Source organism: Dipodomys merriami, unplaced genomic scaffold (assembly GCF_024711535.1).
Source record: "Dipodomys merriami isolate MVZ:Mamm:240054 unplaced genomic scaffold, mDipMer1.0.p SCAF_196, whole genome shotgun sequence".
In the NCBI taxonomy this organism is placed as follows: Eukaryota; Metazoa; Chordata; class Mammalia; order Rodentia; family Heteromyidae; genus Dipodomys; species Dipodomys merriami.
The window spans coordinates 118,095-130,205 of NW_027203337.1; positions in this window are offsets into that span (position 1 = coordinate 118,095).

The window sequence follows — 12,111 nt, forward strand, 5'->3', positions numbered from 1 at the left end:
GGTTAGGTTTAGGGTTAGGATGAAGATGAGGGTTAAATTGAGGATTAGTATTTGGGTTAGTGTGAGCTTTAGGGTGAGGATGAGGATTAGGGTTAAGGTGAGGGCTATGGTGATGGTGAGGCTTAGGGGTAGTGTTAGGGTGAGGTTTAGGGGTAGGGTGAAGATTAGGGTTAGTGTGAGTATTAGTGTTAGCATTAGGGATATAGTGTTAGGGTGAGGGTAAATGTTAGGGTTAAGGTGAGGGTTAGGGTGAGGGTTAGGGTTATTGTTAGGGTTAGGGTTACTGTGAGGGTGATGGTTAGGGTTAGGTTTAGGTTGAGGTTTAGGTTTAGGGTTAGGATTAGAGTTGGGTTTAGCGTGAGGGTGAGGTTTAGGGTTAGAGTTAGGGTTAGTGTTATGTTTGGGGATAGGGTGAGGGTTAGGGTTAGGCTTAGGCTAAGGCTCAGGCTTAGGACCAGCATGAGGTTGAGGGTTAGGGTGATGGTTAGGGTGAGGGTTAGGGTTAGGGTTATAATGAGGTTTAGGTTGAGGTTTAGGCTTAGGATTAGTTTTGGGGTGAGGGCTAGTATGAGGGTTAGGTTGAGGTTTAGGGATAGGTTTAGGTTTAGAATTTGCATTATGGTGAGGGTGAGTGTGAGGGTTAGGGTTAGGGTTAGGCTTAGGGTTAGGGTGAGGGTTAGTGTTAGGGTTTGTGTTAGGGTGAGGGTGAGGCTGAGGATTAGGGTTAGCTTTAGGGTTTGTTTTAGGGTTAGGGTTATTTTTAGGGTTTGGGTTAGGGTTAGGGTTACCTTGAAGGTTTGGGTTAGGTTTAGGGTTAGGGCTATGGTTAGGCTGAGGGTGAGGGTGGGTGGGGAGGATGAGGGTTAGGGTTAGGTTTAGGGTTATTGTTAGTGCTATGGTTAGGGTTGTTTGCTGTGAGGGTGAGGCTGAGGTTGAGGGTTATGGTTAGGGTTAGGATTAGGGTTAGGGTTAGTGTTAGGATTAGGATTAGGGTTAGGGTTATGGTGACGATGAGGTTTAGGGTTATGGTTAGGGTGAGGTTTAGGGTTAGGGTTAAGGTTAGGGTTAGAGTTATGGTGAGGGTGAGGGTTAAGGTTAGGGTTAGGGTTAGAGTTAGGGTGAGGTTTAGGGTTAGATTTAGGGTTAGCATTACAGTGAGGGTGAGGGTGCCACTGAGTGTGAGGTTTAGGGTTTGAGTTAGGGTTAGGATTAGGCTGATTGTTAGGGTTAGGGTTAGTGGTAGAGTTAGGGTTATAGTGAGGGTTAGGGTGAGGGTCAGGGTAAGGCTTACTGTTAGGATTAGGATTAGGGTAAGTGTTAGAGTGAGTGTGAGGGTTAGAGATAGGGTTAGAATTAGGGTTAGGTTTAAGCTGAGCATGAGGTTGAGTGTGAGGGTTAGGGTTCTGGATAGAGTGAGGTTTAGTGTTAGGGTTACCTTTAGAGTTAGGGTTAGGTTGAGGGTGAGGTTTAGGGGTAGGGTTAGGGACAGGGTGAGGGTTAGGTTTAGGGTTAGGGTGACGGTGAGGGTTAGATTGAGGATTAGTGTTAGATTTAGTGTGAGGATGAGGGTAGGGTGAGGATGAGGGTGAGGGTTAGATTGGGGATTAGTGTTACGGTTAGTGTGCGGTTTATGGTGAGGATGAGGTTTAGGGTTATGTTTAGGGTTAGGATTAATGTTAGGGTTAGGCTTAAGGTGAGGGATAGGGTGAGGGTGAGGTTTAGGGTTAGTGTTAGGATTAGGATTAGGGTTAGGTTTAGGGTGAGTGTGAGGGTTAGGGTTAGGTTTATTGTTACGCTTAGTGTTTGGCTGAAGGTGAGGGTGAGTGTGAGGTTTAGGATTAGGGTGAGTGTTAGGGTGAGAGTTAGAGTTCGGATTAATTTTAGGGTTAGAGTGAGGGTTATGGTAAGGGTTACAATGAGGGTGAGTGTTAGGGTTGGGTTGAGGGTTAGGGTTAGGGTTAGGGTGAGAATTAGGTTTTGATTTAAGTTTTGCTTAGGGTAAGGGTTATGGTAAGGTTTACAGTGAGGGTGAGTGTTAGGGTTAGGTTGAGGGTTAGGGTTAGGGTTAGAGTTAGGGTGAGGGTGATGGTGAGGTTTAGGGTTAGGGTTAGGGTTAGGGTGACGCTGATGGTTAGGGTTAGTGTTAGCCTTAGAGTTAGGGTTACATTGAAGGTTAGGGTGAGGGTGAGGGTTAGGCTCAGTGTTAGGATTAGGATTAGGGTAAGGTTTAGTGTGAGTGTGAGGGTTAGAGTTAGGGTTAGGTTTAGGCTTAGTGTTAGGCTGAAGGTGAGGGTTACAGTGAAGTTTAGGGTCAGGGTGAGTGTTAGGGTTAGGTTTAGGGTGAGAGTTAGGGTAAGGGTTAAATTGAGGGTGAAGGGTATTGGTGAGTGTTATTGGTAGGATGAGGGTTAGCGTTAGGGTTAGGGTGAGAGTTAGGGTTCGGTTTAAGTTTAGGGTTAGGGTTAGGGTTACGGTAAGTGTGAGGGTTAGTGTTAGGTTGAGGGTTATGGTGAGGCTTAGGATTAGGGTGAGGGTTAGGGTTAAGGTGAGGTTTTGGGATAGGGTTAGTGTTATTGTTAGGGTTAGGGATAGGATGAGGGTTAGATTGAGGATTAGTGTTAGGTTTAGTGTGAGGTTTAGGCTTAGGATGAGGATTAGAGTTAGGGTGAGGGCTAGGATGAGGGTGAGGGTTAGGGTTAGTGTTAGGGTGAGTTTTAGGGTTAGGAAAATGGTTAAAGTTAGTGTGAGCATTAGTGTTGCGTTAGAGTTTGTTTTAGGGTGAGGGTAAATGTTAGGGTGAAGGTGAGGGATAGGGTTAGATTAGGGTTATTGTTATTGTTAGAGTTAGGGTTACTGTTTCGGTGAGTGTGAGGGTTAGGGTTAGGTTTAGGGTTAGGGTGAGGTTTAGGTTTAGAGTTAGGGTTAGGGTGAGTGAGAGGTTTAGGGTTAGAGTTAGAGATAATGTTAGGGTTAGGGATAGGGTGAGGGTTAGGCTTAGCCTTAGGCTTAGGCTTAGGCTGAGGCCGAGCATGAGGGTGAGGGTTAGGGTTAGGGTTAGGGAGACGGTTAAGTTTAGGGTTATTGTGAGATTCAGGATGAGGTTTAGGGTTAGGATTAGGTTTAGGGTAAGGGCTAGGATTAGGGTTAGCTTGAGGTTTAGGGATAGGTTTAGGTTTAGGATTTGGGTTAGGTTGAGGGTGAGTGTGAGGGTTAGGGTTAGGGTTAGGGTGAGATTTATATTTAGGGTGAGGGTTCGTGTTAGGGTTTGGGTTAGGGTGAGGTTCAGGCTGAGGATTAGGTTTAGGTTTAAGGTTAGGTTTAGGGTTTCGTTTAGGTTTAATGTTAGTGTTAGGGTTAGGTTTACCTTGAGGGTTAGGGTTAGGGTTAGGGTTAGGCTGAGTGTGAGGGCGAGTGTGAGGATTAGGATTAGGGTTAATATTAGCATTATTGTTAGTGTTAGGGTTAGGGTTAAGTATGCAGTGAGGGTGAGGCTGAGGGTGAGGGTTATGGTTAGGGTTCGGATTAGGGTTAGGGTTAGTGTTATTGCTAGGATTAAGGTTAGAGTTAGGGTTAGGGGGAGGTTTATGGTGAGGTTTAGAGTTAGGATTAGTGTTAGTGTTAGGTTGAGGGTGAGGGTTAGGTTGCTGTTTAGGGATAGGTTTAGGGTTAGGATTAGGTTTAGGGTGAGTGTGAGTATGAGGGTTAGCCTGAGGGTTAGGCTTAGGCTTAGGGTTAGGCTTTGGGTGAGGGTGGGGGTGAGGATTAGGATTAGGGTTAGTGTTTTGGTTAGGGTTAGGATGAGGGTAAGGGTTAAGATGATGGTTGGGGTGAGGGTGAGTGTTTGGTTTAGGGTTAGGATTAGGGTTAGGTTTAGAGTTAGGATATGTGTTATTGTTAGGGTTAGGGTTAGAGTTATGATGAGGGTGGGGTTGAGCGTGAGGTTGAGGGTTAGGTTTAGATTTAGGGTAAGTTGGAGGGTTAGTTCAAGTGTTGATGTTAGGGATAGTGTTAGGGTTAAGGTTAAGGTCAGTTTGAGGTTGAGGTTTAGGTTTAGGGTAAGGTTTAGGGTTAGGGTTAGGGTTAGGGTTAGGCTGAGGGTGGGGGTGACTGTATGGGTAAAGGTGAGGGTTAGGCTGAGGGTGAGGGTTAGTTTTAGAGTGAGGGTTAGGGTTAGGATTAGGGTGAGGGTGAGGGTTAGATTGAGTATTAGTTTTAGGATACGTGTGAGGTTTAGGATGAGGATTAGGTTTAGGTTTAGGGTTAGGATTTATATTAGGGTTAGACTTAAGGTGAGGGTTAGGCTGAGGGTGAGGTTTAGAGTTAGTGTTGGATTAGGATTAGGTTTAGGGTTAGGGTGAGTGTGAGGGTTAGTGTTAGTGTTAGGTTTAGGCTTACTCTTAGGCTGAAGGTGAGGTTGAGGGTGAGGGTTAGGGTTAGGGTGAGTGTTAAAGTTAGGGTTAGGGTGAGAGTTAGGGTTCGGGTTAAGTTTAGGGTTAGGGTGAGGTTTAGGGTAAGGGTTACAGTGAGGTTGAGGGTTAGGGTTAGATTGAGGTTTAGGTTTCATGTTAGGGTGAGGGTTAGGATGTGGGTTAGAGTTAGGATTAGGGTTAGTGTGAGGGCTAGGGTGAGGGTAAGGTTTAGGTTTAGTGTTAGGGTGAGGTTTAGGGTTAGGTTTAGGGTGAGGGTTAGGGTGAGGGTGAGGTTTAGGGTTAGTGTTAGGGTTAGGGTGAGGCTGTGGGTGAGGCTTAGGGTTAGGGTTAGTGTTAGAGTTAGGGTTTCGGTGAGGGTTAGGGTGAGGATGAGTGTAAGGCTTAGTGTTAGGATTAGGATTAGGGTAAAGGTTAGTGTGAGGGTGAGGGTTAGTTTTAGGGTTAGGGTTAGGTTTAGGGTTAGGCTTAGGGTGAGGGTGAGGTTGATGGTTAGGGTTAGGGTGAGAGTTTGGGGTAGAGTTTTTGTGAGAGTTAGGGTTCAGGTTAAATTTAGGGTTAGGGTGAGGGTTAGGGTTAGTGTTACAGTGAGGGTGAGGGTTAGGGTCAGGTTGAGGGTTAGGGTTAGGCTTAGGATTAGGGTGAGGGTTAGGGTGAGGGTTAGGATGAGGATTATGGTTAGGATTAGCCTTAAGGTGAGGGCTCAGGAGAAGGTGAGAGTTAGGGTTTGGGTTAGGGTTAGGTTTAGGGTTAGGGTTAGGTTTAGGGTGAGGTTTAGGGTTAAGGTGAGGGTGAGAATTAGGGTTTTTGTGAGGGTTAGGGTTAGGATTAGGGTTACAGTGAGGGTGAGGGTTCGATTGAGCATTAGGGTTAGGGTTACGGTTAGTGTGAAGTTTATGGTGAGGATGAGGGTTAGGGTTAGGGTTAGGGTGAGGGTTAGAATTAGATTTAGGTTGAGTGCTAGGGTGAGGGTTAGGGTGAGGGTTAGGATTAGGTTTCAGTTTAGGATTTGGTTTAGAGTGAGGTTGAGTGTGAGGTTTAGGGTTAGGGTTAGGCTTAGGCTTAGGGTTAGGTGAGGGTTATTGTTAGGGTTTGGGTTAGGGTGAGGTTGAGGCTGAGGATTAGGTTTAGGTTTAGGGTTTGGTTTGGGGTTAGGGTTAGTGTTAGTGTTAGGGTTAGGGTTAGGGTTACCTTGAGGGTTAGGGTTAGGTTTAGGTGTAGGGTTAGGGTAAGGCTGAGTGTGAGGATGGGGAGGAGGCTTAGGGTTAGGGTTAGGGTTAGGGTTGTTGTTAGTGTTATGGTTAAGTTTGCAGTGAGGGTGAGGCTGAGGGTGAGAGTTATTGTTACGGTTAGGATTAGGGTTAGTGTTAGTGTTATTGCTAGGGTTAGGGTTAGAGTTACAGCGAGGTTGAGGGTGAGGGTTAGGTTTAGGGTTAGGTTTAGGGTTAGAATTAGGGTTAGGGTTAGTGTGAGGATAAGGTTTAGGGTTAGAGTTAGGGTTAGGCGAGGTTTAAGGTGAAGTTTAGGGTGAGGGTGAGGGTTAGGATGAGGGTTAGGGTTAAGGTGAGGGTGAGAGTTAGGTTTATGTTGAGGGTTAGGGTTAGGATTACGGTTACAGTGAGGGTGAGGGTTATTGTTAGGGTTAGGGTTAGGGTTATGTTTACTGTGAGGGTGAGGGTGAGGGTTAGGGTTAGAGTGAGGTTCAATCTTAGGGTTAGGGTTAGAGTTAGGATTAGGGTGAGGATGAGGTTTAGGTTTAGATTTAGGGTAAGGGTGAGGCTGAGGTTGAGATTTGGGTTTAGGGTTAGTGTTAGAGTTAGGGTTAGGTTGAGGGTTAGGGTGAGGGTGAGGGTGAGGGTTAGGCTTACTCTTATGATTAGGATTAGGGTAAGTGTTAGGGTGAGTGTGAGGGTTAGGGATACGTTTTGGCTTAGGCTTAGGGTTAGGTGAGAGTGAGGGTGAATGTGAGGGTGAGATTTAAGTTGAGGGTTAAGGTTAGTTTTGGGTGAGAGTTAGGGTTCGGTTAAGTTTAGTGTTAGGGTGAGAGTTAGGGTTAGGATTAGGGTTAGGGTGAGGGCTAGGCTGAGGGTGAGGTTTAGGGTTAGTGTTAGGGTAAGATTTAGGGTTATGGTTAGGGTTTGGGTTAGGGTTAGGATGAGGATTATGGTTAAGATTATAGTTGGGGTGAGGGTGAGTGTGAGGTTGAGGGTTAGGGTTAGATTTAGGGTTAGTTGAAGGGTTAGTTCGAGGGTTAATGTTAGGGTTAATGTTAGGGTTAAGGTTAAGGTTAGGTTGAGGTTAAGGTTTAGGGTTAGGGTTAGGGTTAGGATTAGGGTTAGGGTGAGGGCTAGGGTGAGGGTGAAGTTTAGGGTAAGGGATAAGCTTAGGCTTAGGTTTAGGCTGAGCATGAGGTTTAGAGTGAGGGTTAAGCTTAGGGATAGGGTGAGGTTTAGTGTTAGGGTTAGGGTTAGAGTTAGGGTTAGGGTGAGGGTGAGGTTTAGGGGTAGGGTTAGGGTCAGAGAGGGTGCTAGGATTAGGGTGAGTGTTAGGATGGGGGTGACGGTAAGGGTAAAGGTGAGAGTTAGGTTGAGGGTGAGGGTTATGATAAAGGTGAGGGTTAGGTTTATGGTTAGGGCTAGGGTTTGGGTTAGGGTGAGGGTGAGTGTTAGATTGAGGATTAGTGTTAGGGTTAGTGTGAGGTTTAGGGTGAGGATGAGGTTAAGGGTTAGGGTTAGGGTTAGGATTAATGTTAGGGTTAGGCTTAAGGTGAGGGTGAGGGTGAGGGTGAGGTTTAGGGTTAGTGTTAGGATTAGGATTAGGGTAGGTTTAGGGTGAGTGTGAGGTTTAGGTTTAGTTTTAGGGTTAGGCTTAGTGTTTGGCTGAAGGTGAGAGTGAGGGTGAGGGTTATGGTTAGGGTGAGTGTTAGGGTTAGGGTGAGAGGTAGGATTCAGGTTAAGTTTAGGGTTAGGTTGAGGGTTAGGTTAAGGGTTAAATTGAGGGTGAGGGCTAGGGTGAGGGTGAGGTTTAGGTTTAGGGTTAGGGTGAGGTTTATGGTTAGGTTTAGGGTTAGGGTTAGGGTGAGGGTGAGGCTTAGGCTTAGAGTTAGCGTTAGGGTGAGGCTGAGGGTGAGGGTTAGGGTTAGGGTTAGTGTTGGAGTTAGGGTTACTGTGTGGGTTAGAGTGAGGTTGATGGTAAGGCTTAGTGTTAGGATTAGGATTAGGTTAAGTGTTAGGTTGTGTGTGCGGGTTAGGGTTAGGCTTGGGGTTAAGCATAGTGTGAGGGTGAGGGTGAGTGTTAGGATTAGGGTGAGAGTTAGAGGTAGGGTTAGGGTGAGAGTTATGGATCGGGTTACGTTTAGGGTCAGAGTGACGGTTAGGGTTAGGGTTACAGTGAGGGTGAGGGTTAGGGTTAGGTTGAGGGTTATGGTTAGGCTTAGGATTAGGGTGAGTGTTAGTGTAATGTTACAATGAGGGTTAGGATGAGGATTAGGGTTATGATTAGGGTTCGGGTGATGGTAGGGTCTGGTTGAGTGTTAGGATTAGTGATTGGGTGAGGTTTTGGGTTAGGTTTAGGGTGAGGTTTAGGATATGGGTTAGGGTTACAGTGAGGGTGAGGGTTAGGGTTAGGTTGAGGTTTAGGGTTAGGATTTGGGTTAGGGTGAGGGTGAGTTTTAGGATTATATTTAGGGTTAGGGGGAGGGTTAGGTCAAAGGTTAGGATTAGGGTTAGTATTAGGGTTAAGCTTAGGTTGAGAATTAGGTTGAGGTTTAGGTTTAGGGTTAGGATTAGCGTTAGGGTAAGGCTATGTGAGAGTTAGGGTTAGGCTTAGGCTTAGGGTTAGGGTTGTGCTGAGGGTGAGGGTGGGGGTGAGGATTAGGGTTAGGGTGATGGTTAGGGTGAGGGCTAGGGTGAGGGTGAGGGTAAGGGTAAGGCTTAGGCTTAGGCTTAGGTTTAGGCTGAGCATGAGGTTGAGGGTGAGGGTTAGCGTAGGGTGATGGTTAGGTTTATGGTTAGGGTGAGGGTTAGGATGAGGTTTAGGGTTAGGGTGAGTATGATGGTAAGGGTAAAGGTGAGGTTTACGCTGAGGGTGAGGATTAAGATAAGGGTGAGTGTTAGGATTAGGTTTAGGGTTATGTTTAGGGTTAGTGTGAGGGTTCGATTGAGCATTAGGGTTAGAGTTACGGTTAGTGTGAGGTTTAGGGTGAGGATGAGGGTTAGGGTTAGGTTGAGGGTGAGTGTTAGAATTAGAGTTAGGTTGAGTGCTAGTGTGAGGGTTAGGGTGAGGGTTAGGGATAGGTTTAGGTTTAGGATTTGGATTAGGATGAGTTTGAATGTGAGGGTTAGGGTTCGGGTTAGGCTTAGGGTTAGGGTGAGGGTTAGTGTTAGGGTTTGGGTTAGGGTGAGGTTGAGGCTGAGGATTAGGGTTAGGTTTAGGGTTTCGTTTTGGGTTAGGGTTAGGGTTAGTGTTAGGGTTAGGATTAGGGTAACCTTGAGGGTTAGGTTTAGGGTTAGGGTTAGGTTTAGGGTTAGGCTGAGTGTGAGTGTGCGGGGGAGGATTAGAGTTAGGGATAGGGTTAGGGTTATTGTTAGTGTTATGGTTAGAATTAAGTTTGCAGTGAGGGTGAGGCTGAGGATGAGGGTTATGGTTAGTGTTAGGATTAGGGTTAAGGTTAGTGTTATTGTTAGGGTTAGTGTTAGAGTTACAGTGAGGTGGAGGGTGAGGGTTAGGTTTAGGGTGAAGTTTAGGTTTAGAGTTAGGGTTAGGGTTAGTGTGAGGGTGAGGTTTAGGGTTAGAGTTTGGGTTAGAGTAAGGTTTAGGGTTAGTTTTTGGGTTGAGAGGAGGGTGTGTGTTAGGTTGAGGTTTAGGGATAGGCTTGGGGTTGGGATTAGGGTTAGGGTGAGCGTGAGTATGAGGGTTAGGGTGAGGGTTAGGCTTAGGCTTAGGGATAGGCTGAGGGTGAGGGTGGGGGTGAGGATTAGGGTTAGGGTGATAGATAGGGTTACAGTTAGTGTTATTGTTAGGTTTAAGGTTCATGTTAGGGTGAAGATGAAAGTACGGGTGAGGGTTAGGCTTAGGATTAGGGTAGGGTTTAGGGTTAGGGTTAGGGTTAGGGTGAAGGTGAGGGTGAGGTTTAGGGTTAGATATTGGGTTTGGTTGAGGGTTAGGGTGAGGGTTAGGGTTAGGGTTAGTGTTAGGGTTAGGGTGAGGATGAGGTTTAGGGTTAGATATAGTGTTAGGGGGATGGTTAGGGTTAGGGTTAGGGATAAGGGTAGGGTGAGGTTTAGGTTTAGGGTTAAGGTTAGGGTTAGAATTACAGTGAGGGTGAGGGTAAAGGTTAGTGTGAGGTTTAGGCTTAGGGTTAGTTTTAGGGTTAGGCTGAGTGTTAGGGTTAGTGTTCGTGTTAGAATTAGAGTTATAGTGAGGGTTAGGGTGAGGGTGAGGGTAAGGCTTAGTGTTAGGATTAGGATTAGTGTAAGGTTTATTTTGAGTGTGAGGGTTAGGGTTAGGGTTAGTGTTAGGCTTAGGGTTAGGCTGAACATGAGGTTGAGTGTGAGTGTTAGGGTTAGGGATAGGGTGAGGTTTAATTTTAGGTTTAGGGTTAGAGTTAGGGTTAGGTTCAGTGTGAGTTTTAGGGGTAGGTATAGAGTAAGGGTGAGGGTTCAGGGTTAGGGTGAGGGTTAGGATGAGCGTCAGGGTGAGGGTTAGGGTTAGGGTGATAGTTAGGCTTTGGGTTAGGTTTAGGGTTAGGTTGAGGGTTAAGTTAAGGGTTACAGTGAAGGTGAGGGTTAGGGTTAGGTTGAGGGTTAGTGTTAGTGTTATTGTTAGGGTGAGGGTTAGGATGAGGGTTAGGGTTATGGTGAGGCCTAGGGTGAGGGTGAGGTTTAGGGTTAGGGTTAGGGTGCGGTTTAGGTTTAGGTTTAGGGTTAAGGTTAGCGTTAGGGTGAGGGTTCGATTGAGGATTAGGGTACGGGTTAGGGTTACTTTTAGGTTTAGGGTGAGCATGAGGGTTAGGGTTAGGATGAGTTTGAGGTTTAGAATTAGGGTTATGATGAGTGCTAGGATGAGGGTTAAGATGACGGTGAGGGTGGGGGTGAGGATTAGGGTTAGGGTGAGAGTTATTGTTAGGGTGAGGGTGAGATTTAGGGTTAGAGTTAGGTTTTGGGGGAGGGTTTGGGTGAGGTTTAAGGTTAGAGTTAGTGTTAGGGTTAGGGTGAGGGTGAGGGTTAGGTTGAGGTTTAGCGATAGGGTTGGTTTAGGATTAGGGTTAGGGTGAGCATGAGTATGAGGGTTAGGGTGAGGGTTAGGCTTAGGGTTAGGGTTATGCTGAGGGTGAGGGTGGGGGTGAGTATTAGGGTTAGGGTGATGTTTAGGGTTAGGGTTAGCGTTAGGGTTTGAGTTAGGGTGACGGTGAGGGTGGGTGTGAGGTTAAGGCTTAGGGTTAGGGTGGAGTTTAGGGGGAGGGTTAGGGTTAGGGTTAGGATTAGGTTTAGTGTTAGGGATAGTGTGAGGGTGAGGGTTAGGGTTAGGGTTAGGGTTAGAATTTCCGTGAGGGTAAGATTGCGGGTGAGTGTGAAGTTTAGGGTTAAGTGTATGGTTAGGCTTAGGTTTATGCTTAGGGTTAGGCTGAGAGTGAGGGTGAGTGTGAGGGTTAGGGTTAAGTTGAGGTTTAGGGTTAGGGTCATGGGGAGGGTTAGGATGAGGGTTAGGGTTAGGATTAGGGTTAGGGTGAGGGCTAGGGTGATGGTTATGTTTATGTTTAGGGTTAGGGTGAGATTTAGGTTTAGGGTTAGGTTTCAGGTTAGGGTTAGGTTGAGGTTTAGAGTTAGAGTTAGTGTTATGGTGAGGGTTAGGTTTATGGTTAGAGTTAGGTTTAGGGTGAGGTTTAGGTTGAGGGTTAGGGATAGGGTTAGTGTTAGGGTTAGGTTTAGAGTGAGTGTTAGAGAGAGGGTTTGGGTTAGGGTTAGGGTTAGGGATAGGATTATTGTTAGGGTAAAGGTGAGTGTGTTTTTTAGGGTTAGGTTTAAGGTTCGGCTTAGGGTTATGGTGAGGGTGAGGTTGAGGGTGAGGGTTAAGTTTAGGTTGAGGGTTAGGGTTAAGGTTAGGGGAGGGATAGGATGAGGGTTAGGGTTAGGATTAGGGTTAAGGTAAGGACTAGGGTGAGGGTGACGTTTAGGGTGAGGTTTAGCTTTAGGGTTAGGGTTAGGGTTAGGGTGAGTTTGAGATTTAGGGTTAGAGTTAGGGTTAGGGTGAGGCTGAGTTTGAGGGTTAGGTTTAGGGTTAGTGTTAGGGTTAGAGTTAGGGTTAGGGTGAGGTTTAGGGTGAGGGTTAGGGTTAGGTTTAGGGTTAGGCTTAAGGTTAGGCTGAGAGTGAGGGTAAGGGTGAGGGTTAGGGTTAGGGTGAGGGTAAGGTTTAGGGTTATGGGGAGGGTTAGGATGAGGGTTAGGGTTAGGATTAGGGTTAGTGTGAGGGCTAGGGTGAGGGTTAGTTTTAGGGTTAGGTTTAGGGTGAGGTTTAGGTGTAGTGTTAGGGTTAGGGTGTGGGTGAGGTATAGGGTTAGAGTTTTGGTAAGGTTGAGGCTGAAGTTGAGATTTAGTGTTAAGGTTAGTGTTAGACTTAGGGTTAGGGTGAGGGTTAGGGTGAGGGTGAGGTTTAGGCTTAGAGTTAGGATTAGGGATTGGGTAAG